Source organism: Capra hircus, unplaced genomic scaffold (genome assembly GCF_001704415.2).
Source record: "Capra hircus breed San Clemente unplaced genomic scaffold, ASM170441v1, whole genome shotgun sequence".
Classification (NCBI taxonomy): Eukaryota; Metazoa; Chordata; class Mammalia; order Artiodactyla; family Bovidae; genus Capra; species Capra hircus.
The window spans coordinates 6,191-19,952 of NW_017189747.1; the positions used below are offsets into that span (position 1 = coordinate 6,191).

Sequence of the window (13,762 nt, forward strand, 5' to 3'; positions counted from 1 at the left end):
CCAAACTCAAGTTTTGCCCCCGTGTTATCTTCTAGATTTTTTTGCCTATTCCATATGGCATGTGAAATCCTAGTCCCTGTCCAGCAATCGAACCTCTTCCCCCTACAGTGGAATTGTTGAGTCTTAAACACTGGACTGCCAGGGATGTCCCTGCAATTTTTTTTTAAATGTGAGTTTTTCATTTAGGTCTGTGATTCCTTTTCAGTTAATTATTTAGAAAGCTTTAGAGTTAGTATGTGGATTCATTTTTCTTAGATATGGATGTCTAGTTATCCCAGGACTGTAAGTTTAAAAGACTGTCCTTTTCCATTGAATTGCCTTTGCACCTTTGTTAAAGGTCAGTTGAGTGTTCAGGGTGTCTGTTTCTAGATTTTCTGTTCTGTGCCATTGATCTGTCTATTATTCTGTTAATAGCATACAGTCTTGAGTATTGTAGCTTAAAGGAAATTTTGAAATCCAGTAATATCAATTGTCTGGCTTTGGTCTTTAATATTGACTTCAGTGGGTATTATGGATCATTTCATTTTTGACATAAAATTTAAATTGTTGGCTGCTATCTACAAGCTAACTTGCTGGAATTTTGAACAGAATTGCATTAAGTATCTAGGCTAAGTTGGAAATAAGTGACATCTCAACAATATAGCATCTTTCTATCTAACAACATGGCATTTCTATTTATTTAGATCTTCTTTAATTTTTTTCAGTGCAGTTTATGAGTTTTTCTCATGTAAATCTTATACATAATTTTTAAAGAATTATTTCTAATATATTTTGGTGGTAATGTAAATGGTGTTAAGTTTTTAATTGCGAGTTTCATCTCTTTATTGGAAAAGAATTGACTCTTATGTATTAACCTTATAAACTGGAGCTGATTTACAGAGTGAAGTAAGCCAGAAAGAAAAACACCAATACAGTATACTAACACATATATATGGAATTCAGAAAGATGGCAATGATGACCCTCTATGCAAGACAGCAAAAAAGACAGATGTGTATAGCGGACTTTTGGACTCAGAGAGGGAGAGGGTGGGATGATTTGGGAGAATGGCATTGAAACATGTATACTATCATGTAAGAATCGAATCACCAGTCTATATCCAATGCAGAATACAGCATGCTTGGGGCTGGTGCATGGGGATGACCCAAAGGGATGTTGTGGGGAGGGAGGTGGGGGGGGTTCATGTTTGGGATCACATGTACACCCGTGGTGGATTCATGTCAATGTATGGCAAAACCAATACAGTATTGTAAAGTAAAATAAAGTAAAAATAAAATTTTAAAGTATTAAAACATAAATAAATAAATAAAAATAAAATTTTAAAAAAAGTTATATATTGATAATAACCTTATTAACTTATACTCCTGGCTTATTAATGCCAGGTGTTTTCTTGTTGTTGATGATTGTAATTCCATTTTTCTCTTCCACATATCTGTATCTTTTGCTTCCTTCTCTTATCTCATTGCATTGGCTAGGCCTTTCAGTAAAGTGTTGAATAGGCATGGTGAGAAGGGATATCCTCGCCTTGTTCCTCACCTTAGTGTGATAGCATCTGTCTTCTCACTCTGAAGTATGATGTTTTACCTGCATTTCTTTTCAGATGTTGTATATGAAGCTGAGGAAATGCCTGTCTGTATCTAGTTTGCTGAGAATTTTGATGATGAATGGTTGTTGGATTTTATCAGATGATTTTTTTCCTTCACCTGTTGATCTGATCTTGTGATTATCTTCCTTAGACTATTGTTATTATGATTTATGATTACTGATTTTCAAATTTACACCTCTGAAACGCATCCTACTTAGATACAGTATGTAGTTTCTTCTATGGATTGTTAGGTTTCTTTTCTTATATTTTGTTGGGGATTTTACTTCTATGTTCATGAGAGGTATTTGTGTGCAATTTTTTTCTCTTAATTTCTTCATCTGATTTTGATATTCGAGTGTAATACTCACCTCACAGAAAGGAATTAGGAGGTGTTCCTTTTGCTTATATTTTCTGGGAGAGATTGTAGAGAATTGTTATCATTTTTTCCTTTAATTTTTGTTAGAATTCATCAGTGGAAACCTCTGGGTCTGTTACTGTCTTTATTGGAAGCTTATTAGTTAAAGATTAAATTTCTTTAATAGATACAGAGAGTATCTATTTTTCTTTGTGAAAGTGGTGCTAAGTTATCCCTTCAAGCAGTTTCTCAACTGAACCTTTCATTTTTGTAGGCACAGAATTATTTAAAATATTCACTCATTATCCTTTTAATGTCCATGGAATCAGTAGTGTTGGACCTTCCTTCATTTCTACTATTAGTAATTTAATTTGTGTTTCCTCCCTTTGTTCTTGTTTAGTCTGGGGAGAATTTTATCTTCTTTTTATTTTGTATCTTTAAAGAAACTTCTTTGGATTTTGTTCTTTTTCTGCATTACCTTCCTTTTTTCAGTGTCATTTGTTTCTGCTTTGATTTATTCTTCCTCTGCTTTTTCTTTTCCTTTACAAGTTTACTAATATAGAAGCTTAAGTTATTAATTGTAGGGTTTTTTTTGTTATAGGCACTGAATGTTGTGTAGACCTCTTTACTGATTTTGCTGTATCACATAACTTCTGATAGGTTGTAATTTTGTTTTCATTTGTAAAAATATTTTAAAATTTTTCATTAGATTTTCCTTTGGCCCATGTGTTATTTAGATGTTTATTGTTTACTCTGTGAATAATCTTTAACTTTCCTGCTCTCTTTTTGTTATCAATTTATAGTTTATTTGTCACACTTTTCTTGTAATTGTGAGGGTTTTTTATTTTTTTTTTGGTCTTTGTTTTAAATAGACACTGTCAGTAAAGGAAGATGAGGGGCCTATGTCAGATATTGGGTGGAACAGATCCTTTGGTAGCCTTGAATTTTTCTAAACAGGAACTCCGGGGTAACCAAGTTGTCCTAGAATGTGGCCTTAGGTTGCTGCTAGAAACCATGCTAGAGGTCAGTCAAGGTTCTTAATGCAGACGTTTGGACAGAGTTGTTCATGCCAATAGTTTTTGCAGTTCTCTGTTCCTAGCCTCAGCTTGCAGTTCCATGACACATTGCCCTTTTTATAGGTAACGTCTGCTTGAGATCCACAGAAGGGAGGGGATCGCCCACAGTGTAAGGTCGTGGTGCAGTGAGGTATGCCTAAAAATCTAGAGAAGGATGCAGAGTCCCCCAGTTTTGGCCCCTGATGCAGTTCTGGTCCTGGAAACACACTCGGATTAAGAACGTGTAGGGAGGGAATTGGACTCGAGAACTTACAGAGAAGAAACTCACCCAGTCAAGTCCCTGATTATTTATTTGGTCTTAATTTGAATGTCATGCAGTTTTCTCAGTTAAACTTCTCACATCAGAATGGATAGGGCCATAGAAGAAATGACAAAGATGAGAGGAGAAAAGTCTTGGCCTCAATGGGCACCTTCACCATTGGAAATTCTGTGTCTACCAGGCCTAAGGACAGTGTCAACTGCCACCCAAGCGTTCTTTGGGGATGCACAGCCTTGGGCCTCCTCCTTGCAGCTCTTAACTGAGGGGAGCCATGACACAGTGAGCTGACCCAGATCTTGCCCTGTGGGTCATGGAAAGAGAACAAAGCAGAGAGTGACAGCAAGCAAGTGTTCATGGGAGAGATAGGGTGAAAGTCAAGAGTCTTCAGCCAGCTGTTTGGGCAAGGCCCCTGAGGTCACCAAGGCTACCAAAGGATCTGTTCCACCCAATATCTGACCTCAGGTCAAGGCCCCTGAGGATTGATGGCAGCAATCCTAGCACAGTACCAAATATGTCACTGGTGAAAAGAGATTTCCTCAGTTCTTGCTCTTGCAAAGAAAGGGAAGGACTCTGAACTAGTGCACATCAGAGGACTTGTCTGATAAAGGTCACTTTACCAGTCTTGTGAAGTTGAGACAATTGCAAGTTATCCATCTATAAATGGAGTCTGCTAAATCCTATCCTGCATGAATGCTGGAATACATGTACTACATATAAAGCAGAGTCATACTGATTGAGAAACACTGGTCTTTAATTTAATGCAAGTTATGATTATTATGCACCTCCAAAATACCACCTTCCTATCTGAGGTTATTTTTATCCAGTAGAGAGCAGAGACTATGCAGTGCACTGGGACAAAAGAAATAAATACTCTTAAATGAGCTAAATTAAGGCAAAGGATATTTTATTTTTACCAAAAAAAAGGGTTAGAGGAAATAAGGCAATCTACAAATTAAAAGCTTTTTCCTTTATGTTTGCTTAATTGTTTTTTGGTTTCTCAATATTTTCTGTGGTCGCATTTCACATTACCATGAAAATCTCTCTTTCAGCAACATATTACCTACTTCCAGATCATAAAGACATACAGATGGTTCATGAATTTCTTTTACATCTACCAAAACTGTAACTTTAAAATCCTAAAACAGCAATAAATAAAACTGGAATATCATTACCAAACCAATATTCTGTAGAAAAGGAATCTGCTAGAACTAAAAATATTCGATAAAAATGAAATAGATAATATGCAGAAGTTACTAGTTTAAATCAGGAAGAAAATAGAGATCTAAACTTGGTTTGCTCGACCCCTACTAACCTGCACGATCTAGCAGCTTAACTACTCTTTGAGAAAATTCTGTTCCAGTGTCATCTCACCTTGTGTAGACGGTGAACAACATATTCAATACGTTCAATGTGTTTTACATATACCAAACCTGTGGCTTTCAAAAAGAACAAACCATGTGATTTATATGATTAATCCATTTGTATTCTGAAGCACAATAAACCTTATGAAAAGTAATTAACATTTGAAAATACTAAACTCCTCCCTCATCTCCTTAATCTAATTTAAATCAACTTTCACTAGATATTTCTGCTATGGATAAAGGAAAAAGGATACATATTTTTTAAAAAATGAGTTGTACCTAAACTCGTTTTGTGTTCTTGCATTTGTTAGTAGTTTCCTTATATAAGGAAAATCGACAGTCTTAAAATGTGTCCTCATGAATACACATAACATACTATTCTGTTTGAGATTTCTTTTTCCTAAGGGCTCAGGAAATTCTTCTTGTTGCCTTGGTGTAGACTGCATACATTTTTCTAAGGTTTCTTTGTAGCTACGTTTCCATATTGTTGCTTTTGTTTATGGTGTGTTTTCTATTACATGGTCTGAGTATTGTTGATTCTTCCAGACCAGTGTCTTGATTTTGCTGTGTTGATCATTTTTATGCCAGCTTTCTGAAGGTAGTTATATGTGTCAATATTTTCTGTGCCTGTTTCCTAAGAATTTTAATTCGAGAATCAAATTCTTACCGTGATAGTTTGCTTTTCATTATTGCTGACTTTTATTCATTTTGCATTGGTGCATGTAACTCTGTACTGGCTTTGTGTTCTTATGATATTTTTTCTAGTTTTAAATTAGTAGACTTTTAAAAGATTGTTTTAATCGACAGATACTTGCTTTATAATGTTGTGTTGTTTCTGCTATACAACAGGATGAATCAGTGCTATGAATACATATTCCTCCTCCCTGATGAGACTTCCCCCCCACACCCTCATCTCACCCCTCTAGGCTGGCACACAGCACTATGCTGAGCTCCCTGTATTATATAGCAGTTTCCCGCCAGCTATCTTTTGTACACATGGGACTCTATATTTCAGTGCCACGCTCTCAGTTCGTCCTACCCACGCCTTCTCTTGCTGTGTCCACAGGTCCATTCTCCACATCCATGTCACTATTCCCGCCCTTCAGATAGGCTCGTGAGTACCGTTCCTACTTTCCATGTATATGCGTTAATGTACGTTACTTTTCTAACTTTCTTCGCTCTGTAAACAGGCTCTAGGTGCATCCACCTCACTACAGGTGACTTAAATTTGCTCCTTTTTATGGCTAATATTCCATTGTATGTGGCTACCACAACTTCACTATCCAGTCATCTGTCAGTTGAAGTCTACTTTGCTTCCATGCCCTGTCTGTTGGAAGTAGTGCTGCAATGAACATTGGATACAGGTGTCTTTTCAATTCTTCTTTTCTCAGTGTATATGCCCAGTATTTCTATTGCTGGATCATAGGTAGTTTTAATCCTAGTTTTTAAAAGGAACCTCCCTAGTGTTCTCCATAGTGGCTATATCAATTTCCCTTCCCCCGTTTTCTCTAAACTCTCCCCAGTATTTGATGCTTGTACAAATTTTGATGATGACCATTCTGACCTGTATGAGGCGACACCTCATTGTAATTTTGATCTGCATTTCTTTCATGATGAGCGATGTAGCTCCTCTTTTCAACTGTTTATGTGTTTGTTGCCCCTCTGTATTTCTTTTTTAAAAGAACAGATTTAGGATTGGAGAAAATTCAGCAGATAGTATAGAGAGGTCTCATACAGCCACTCTCTTCCTCCACTTGGTATCTTCTATCATTAACATCTTGTAGTGGTTCAGTGGATACAAGTTCAGTTTTTACAACTGACCCACTAATGTCAATATGTTTCATTTACTATTGTCCATTGTTTACAATACATTTTACTTTTGTGTTTTACAGTTCTTTAGTGTTTGACAGATGCATGATATTATCAACTCAGCCAACACGGTGTCATGCAGAGGAGTGTGAATGCCCTATCGATCTCCCATGCTCCATCTGTCCATCCCTCAAAACATCACTTGGAACCCATGACAACTACTGAACGTTTTACTCTTTCTAACGATTTGCTTTTTCCAAAATGTAACATTGATGGAATCATGCAGTATGTAGGCTTTTTATTGTCTCTATATCTTTTTATGGTTTGAAATGTTTTCTTCCAGGACTGAATAGCATTCCATGAAGCTTACCATAATTCGTTTCCCCACTCATCTACTGAAGGTTATCTTTGGTGATTTCGGTTTTTGGCAGCTATGACTTATTCTGCTATTAAAATTTGGTTGAAGGTTTTTGGATGGGCTTATGGTTTTGACTCTTTTGAGTAAATACCTTATCGTTCATTTGCTGGATCATATGATAAGACTATATTTAGCTTAAAAGAATTTGCCAGACACTTTCCAAAGTATCGGTATCACTGAATTCCCTTTAGCAATGAATTTACTTTCAGGTAGTTTGCCTCTTTCCTCTTCATTTATTTGGACTTCTGTGTTTTTGGCTTGTTCGTTCATTTCTGTAGTATTTCTCTTCCTTTTTCATTATTATTATTATTATTTTAGTTATCGTGTTTGAGGTCTCCTTTCCCCAGGCTTCAAGGTTGAATTCTTTCTTCCTTTTTTGTTTCTGCTAAGATTGGTCCAGCGGTTTGTGTAAATTCTAATAGGGTGAGATTTGTGCTGAGTGTTTGTTTGTTTGTTTGTTTTTTCCTCTGATGGAAAAGGCTGATTAAGGTGGTAATTCTGTTTGCTGATGGTTGGGTTTGTATTTTCCTTTTCTTTGTGATTTAGATGAGGCGTCCTGCACAGGGGCTATCAGTGGTTTGGTGATGCTGGGTCTTGTATTCCAGTGGTTTGCTTTAGGTCAGTTCTCACTATTTGATATCCTAGGGTTAGTTCTCTGGTAGTCTAGGATCTTGGAGCCAGTGGACCCACTCTAAAGGCTCAGGGCTTGACCTCGAGTTTTGCGTGGGTCTATATATTTTCTGCTGGTCATGTACTCCTGTCCACTCTCAGCTGGTATTCTGCATGCACTTCTGTGTCTGAAGGTGTATTCCTGAGGTATCCATGGATAAAGATGTATTCCACGACCACCAACTCCTCTTGCCATCTTGTTCCTCCTGGGCAAGATTCGTGAGAGTCCCTTGGAGTGCAGGGAGATCTAACCAGTCAATTCTAAAGGATATCAGTCCTGAATATGCATTGGAAGGACTGATGCTGAAGCTTAAGCTCCAGTACTTTGGCGACCTGATGTGAAGAACTGACTCATTGGAAAAGACCCCATGCTGGGAAAGATTGAAGGCAGGAAGAGAAGGGAAGGGCAGAGGATGAACTGGTTGGACAGCATCACCTACTCAATGGACATGAGTTTGGGCATGCTCTGGGAATTGGTGATGGACAGGGAAGCCTGGCATGCTGCAGTCCATGGGGTTGCAAAGAGTCAGACACTACAGAGAGACTGAACAGAAGAGATGAGTCATCAAAATATTCTTGTCATTCCTATATTTTCTGGATGAGTTGAAGCCTTCCCTTGCTGCAAGGCTGATTCCCTTACAGTGGCAAAGAAAGTGTGAGAAAATGTGTTCTCTGCTTGGTTCATCGAGTGTGATCCAGGCATACATTTCCCTGGGCAAATTATATAAGCTTTAACCAAAATCTTGCAGGCTTCTTGAAATTATCATTGTCCCTATGACCCACAAACATCAGGGAGGATTGACAGAAACAACAAAAATGCACTCTAGCAATGATAAGAATTAGGAACTTGGAGCTTAATGAATTAAAAATATGATAATTTTCCTGATTTTTGAAAGATTACTGTCTTTAAAATCTTTCATTTTCTAGATATAAGGAAATTTTTTAAACAGCAATTTGATAAATTGTACCTTTGTCATTAGAATTGAAACATTAATTTTTCTCTCCGTACAATATCACTCCAGAAATTAGAAACTCTCAGTGTTCTCATTTTCTTAGGAAAATAGTTATTTTTCAAAAGTTCAGTAAGAATCTGTTCTTATAGTGGGACAAGTGGAAGCAGCGGGACAAGTGGAAGCATTGATTACACTACCAAGACTTTGATTGGAATGTCATATTTGACAGACACAGGTAGACTTGGACAACACCAGATAACTTGAGGAAACTAAGGTTAACCATCAGTTCAGTTCAGTTAAGTCCTCAGTTGTGTCCAACTCTGCGACCACATCAATTGCAGCACGCCAGGCCTCCCTGTCCATCATCACCTCCCAGAGTTCACTGAAACTCAGGTCCATCTAGTCGGTGATGCTATCCAGCCAACTCATCCTCTGTCGTCCCCTTCTCCTGCCCTCAATCCCTCCCAGCACAGAGTCTTTTCCAATGAGTCAACTCTTCGCATGAGGTGGCCAAAGTATTGGAGTTTCAGCTTTAGCATCATTCCTTCCAAGAACACCCAGGAAGGATCTCCTTTAGAATGGACTGGTTGGATCTCCTTGCAGTCCAAGGCACTCTCAAGAGTCTTCTCCAACACCACAGTTCAAAAGCATCAATTCTTCGGCACTCAGCTTTCTTCACATTCCAACTCACACATCCATACATGACCACTGGAAAAACGATAGCCTTGACTAGACGGACCTTTCTTGGCAAAGTAATATCTCTGGTTTTGAATATGCTATCTAGGTTGGTCATAACTTTCCTTCCAGGGAGTAAGCATCTTTTAATTGCATGGCTGCAATCACCATCTGCAGTGATTTTGGAGCCCCCAAAAATAAAGTCTAACACTGTTTCCACTATTTCCCCATCTATTTCCAATGAAGTGATGGGACCAGGTGCCATGATCTTAGTTTTGTGAATGTTGAGCTTTAAACCAGCTTTTTCACTCTCCTCTTTCACTTTCATCAAGAAGCTTCATCAAGAAGCTTTTTAGCTACTCTTCACTTTCTGCCATTAAGGGTGGCATCATCTGCATATCTTAGGTTATTGATATTTCTCCCGGCAACCTTGATTCCATTTTGTGCTTCTTCCAGCCCAGCATTTCTCATGATGTACTCTGCATATAAGTTAAATGAGCAGGGTGACAATATACAGCCTTGATGTACTTCTTTTCCTATTTGGAACCACTCTGTTGTTCCATGACCAGTTCTAACTATTGCTTCCTGACCTGCATATAGGTTTCTCAACAGGCAGATCAGGTGGTCTGGTATTCCCATCTCTTTCAGAATTTTCCAGTTTATTATGATCCAAACAGTCAAAGGCTTTGGGATAGTCAATAAAGCAGAAATAGATGTTTTTCTGGAACTCTCTTACCTTTTCCATAGAGCGATAAAAAACTTTTGGAAAAACAGCCTGGGACCTTGCTGACAGAATTCTCATCAGCCTTACCAGGTGAGTAAGGAAAATCACTTCTGGGAGGCACAGGAACTTTCAGATGTTTTGGAGACTTCAGGAAGCGAGGAATTCATCCAGATCTCTAGGTTTGACAACAAGTCTTTGCTGTGGCTTCCTAACTTCAACAGGCTGTTAAAACTTCCTTCTGGAGGCTCCTTATGAACTGTTCCAGCAAAGTGGATTTAAAAGCACCTATATGGCAAATCATTATTCTTACTGTACTTAGATAAATAATCGGGCCAAGTTAATTGAATGTAGACTTCCTTTGCAAACAAATTGGGTCTTAGTTTTCCTGTCTTCAGTAGAAATGAGGGAGATGATAGAAAAAAACTGGTTCAATAGAAAGTGTACTATACATGTGTGGGTATTAAGTTCTAGTGGTATTACGTTTCCTTGAAGTATTATTATTTACCTGCGAGCTGGGTTGGATCCTGAATTTTTCTAGTGTCCACCTGTATCTAGCTACAAATTTCTTACTAAAAATCCCAATTTCTCCCATCCTTTGATGTGTCTGTGGGGAGACAGTGCAGCTTCGAGCAATACACCTCTGTCATCTTGATCCGCTCACTCTCCCATTCTTTTGACTTGAATCACTGAGAACTAACATTGCTATTTTCCTGAAGTCCTGCAACGTGAAGCTAGATGACTTGATGCAAAGATCAGAGAAATTGTTATGACAGCTCACGTTCAAATAGACTTCATGCCTGTTGCTGTACGAGCCACTTAGAAAGTGAACCTGATCACCCAGAGATATTACTAACTGTGATAGAGACATTTCAAACTGCAATAGTTGCTTCGATCCTGACACCTAGAAATCTTGACTGACTACACCCTGGGCTCAGAAACTGGTTTATAACCAGCTCCAAACATTAACATCTGCTTTTCTTTGGTTTCTATAGAAATGTCTCTTATTAATAACTACCTGATACTGCTTGTACTCTAAACCTAGCATTGGGAGTGCACTTGCATCACCACCTATTGAAATGCGATACCACTCTTTAAATGAACTGACCTGTTCTCAGAATTATGCAACTGCTGCCATGAAATGGAGGACTCCACTAGTCCATTCTCTCTCTCCAGAGTGACCAGATCAGCTTTTATCATGTGAGACTTGCAGGCAAGTTTCAGAAGAGGGACCTGTCAAGGCTTAGGACACTCTGCCCTCAAATATACCACAGTGTCGTGTTGATTATTTTGAATTCAAGTTACTTAAACAGCCAACAGAGGAGGGACATTCTGCCGCCCTGAGAGCAGGAAATACATCTCATATGAAGGATGTACTGCCTGCATCTGGAGGCAGAGGGAAACCCTTCTAACCAGAAATAGGCAGTTCAAGCAGAGAAGCCTGTATACACAAACCTTGTTAAGTCTTTAGTTTACTACCCTGGGTACAGATTCTGTTTAGATTCCTTACTAGTTGAGTACCTAAGGCCTAAGTTGATTTGTCCTGTCGATTCCTCACAAATTGTTTTGTTGTCTACTAAATAAAGAAGCTGCCTGCTTTGCCCACTTCTTAGGTCCCATTTCTATGACACTTCTTGTGCACATGAATTGCAATGTCTTTTGTTCTCCTGTTACCCTGTCTTGTGTCAAGTTTACTAGTAGTCTAACTATAAGAATTCAAAAGGGATAAAGGGAGGAATGTCTTTCTTCCCTACAGACCTCAAGGGAGTTCACCCTTACATCTCAGAAACTCCCTGGAGACGATGTGCATAGAATACCAGTCTGTGCACTGGAATCTCCTGCATTGAGATAAGAGCAGAGACACCTTAGATTTCTGTCTGTTAGGGGACAAATTGTGTCCCCTCCACAAATGCATATTGAAGGCATAACTCGAAGTACTTCAGAATGCAACTGTAGTTAGAAATAAGGTCTTTAAAGAGATGGTTGAGTTAAAATGAAGTCATTAGTGTGAGCCATAACCCAGTGTGACTATCAGAAGAAATTGAGACACAAAAGGAGGCACCAGGGATATATGCACTCAAAAGGAATGCAAGTGAAGAGGTTAGCCACCTGGCAGCCAAGGGGAGAGGCCTCAAGGTAAACCAGCCCTCACCTTGGACTTGCAGCCTCTAGAACTCTGAGAAAATAAATTTCCGAGTTTCAGCCACCCATTCTGTGGGGTTTTGTTGTGGAGAGACTAACAGATCCCTATGTTACCCCAGGTAGCGATTTCTTCCTGGATAGTCTTTTTACGTTCCTGTCATTCCTAAAGGCTATCTCAGGATCTTGCTTATGTGATTGCAGCTCCTTCTTTCTAAAGTTGTATGGGGATAGGCTAGGTCTTGATCATAGCCTCACCAGAACTAGCATAGAGCCTTTCAAAGAGCAGGTGCTCAAAAAGTAAATGAAGACAGTAAAAGGTCTAACTTGTTAAGGTTTAATACCTCCTGCATTTTTCAAGAAGGATATCGAGGTATAAATTATTTAGTTTTACAAAACAGAAGACTGAAAAGATGGAGAACAATCAAGGTTGATCATTTTTTGAAACTTTTTTCATTTTATTTTTTCATTCCATTTTCCCAGCAGTTATATTGTGGGATTGCATCCCATTTCGGCAAAAGTCCCTATTGTGATGTCACATTTTCTTATCTGGATGATCTTTTAAAACTCTTGGTCTTCGGTAGGGGTGGGAGAAGCTGCTGGACGTGGCAGTGGATCATGCCTGGAAGGGACAGTGGTGCCAGGCCTGGCTAGAACTGTGGCTCAGGCTCTCTCCTCATCTCACAAAGCTTCTTCATATTGAATTGAGAAGGCACTGGGGACTGTATCATTGACTTTTGTCAAAAATTCCAGGACTTTCATTTTGCTGGTTTCAGCATGGGCTCGTGGGCCCCACAGGAACTCGTAACGTGGAGGATCACTGTGGGCAACCTGGCGGTAGTCCAGGTACTTCATCGTCACTAAGTCTCTGGTGATGAGCTTCCTGGGCTCTCTGTAGATGAAGTGTTTTCTCCCAGCATATACTCGCATCATATTCAAGAATTTCCAGATGTCTTCTTCAGCGGCACAGCTGCCCTTCACGAACATCACACCCAGAACTGTCATCAAGAGACCAGTCTTAGGTAAGCCCCTACCAACCCACACCCTCCCATTGTTGGGCAGGTTCAGTTTGCTGACGAGGTCATAGGAGTGGATGGTTGAGTCAACTTCCTTCAAGTCAACTGCAAAGACAGCCTAGATGTGTTCAGAGGTTCTCTTGAGAATCTCGGCAAATTGGTGATGGTATCTTGGGTGGATAATCTTCAGCATGTCTTCCTTCATGATGGGCTGCTTCATTTTATACTTTACACAGAAGGAGCTGCTCCAACAAACTTGTCATGCTGTTCAGAGTATCACAATAGGTGTTTTCGGTAGAAGATGAGGAACGTGAATCTTCCTCATCTTGACTGGCTATCTTCTTCATCAGATAGTTGGGTCAGCAGTAGTTGAAAAAGTGCTGGTAGTAGATGGGGTTCCAAAGACCCCTGGGAAGTGCTATTTGACCCAGTAGCTGATGAGCTCTGTGACTTATCTTCTAAAAGAGAAGAGGTAGAGGGAAGCTCTTCCATTACTGCAGTGGGCTGCACTCCCTTGTGACTCTGGGGCTCATATCAGGCCTGGTGGCATTTCTCACAGATGCAGCTTATGAGACTGACCCCGAAGCATGATGACTGCTCTGGGGGATAATGATTAGAAGTGTGAGTAGGAGGGCAGGTGATAAGGGCCCTACAAGGATGACGACAGGTTGAGTGTGCAGCTGCAGCAGGGAATACCACCTTGGTTATCAGGAAGGCTACATTTGTGG

General features: G+C 39.3%; 1 pseudogene; it reads right to left on the minus strand.

The window, feature by feature from the left end:
• Positions 1–12,681: 12,681 nt before the first annotated feature.
• On the minus strand, positions 12,682–13,381 carry LOC108634658 (annotated as a pseudogene).
• Between the last annotated feature and the right edge of the window lie 381 nt (positions 13,382–13,762).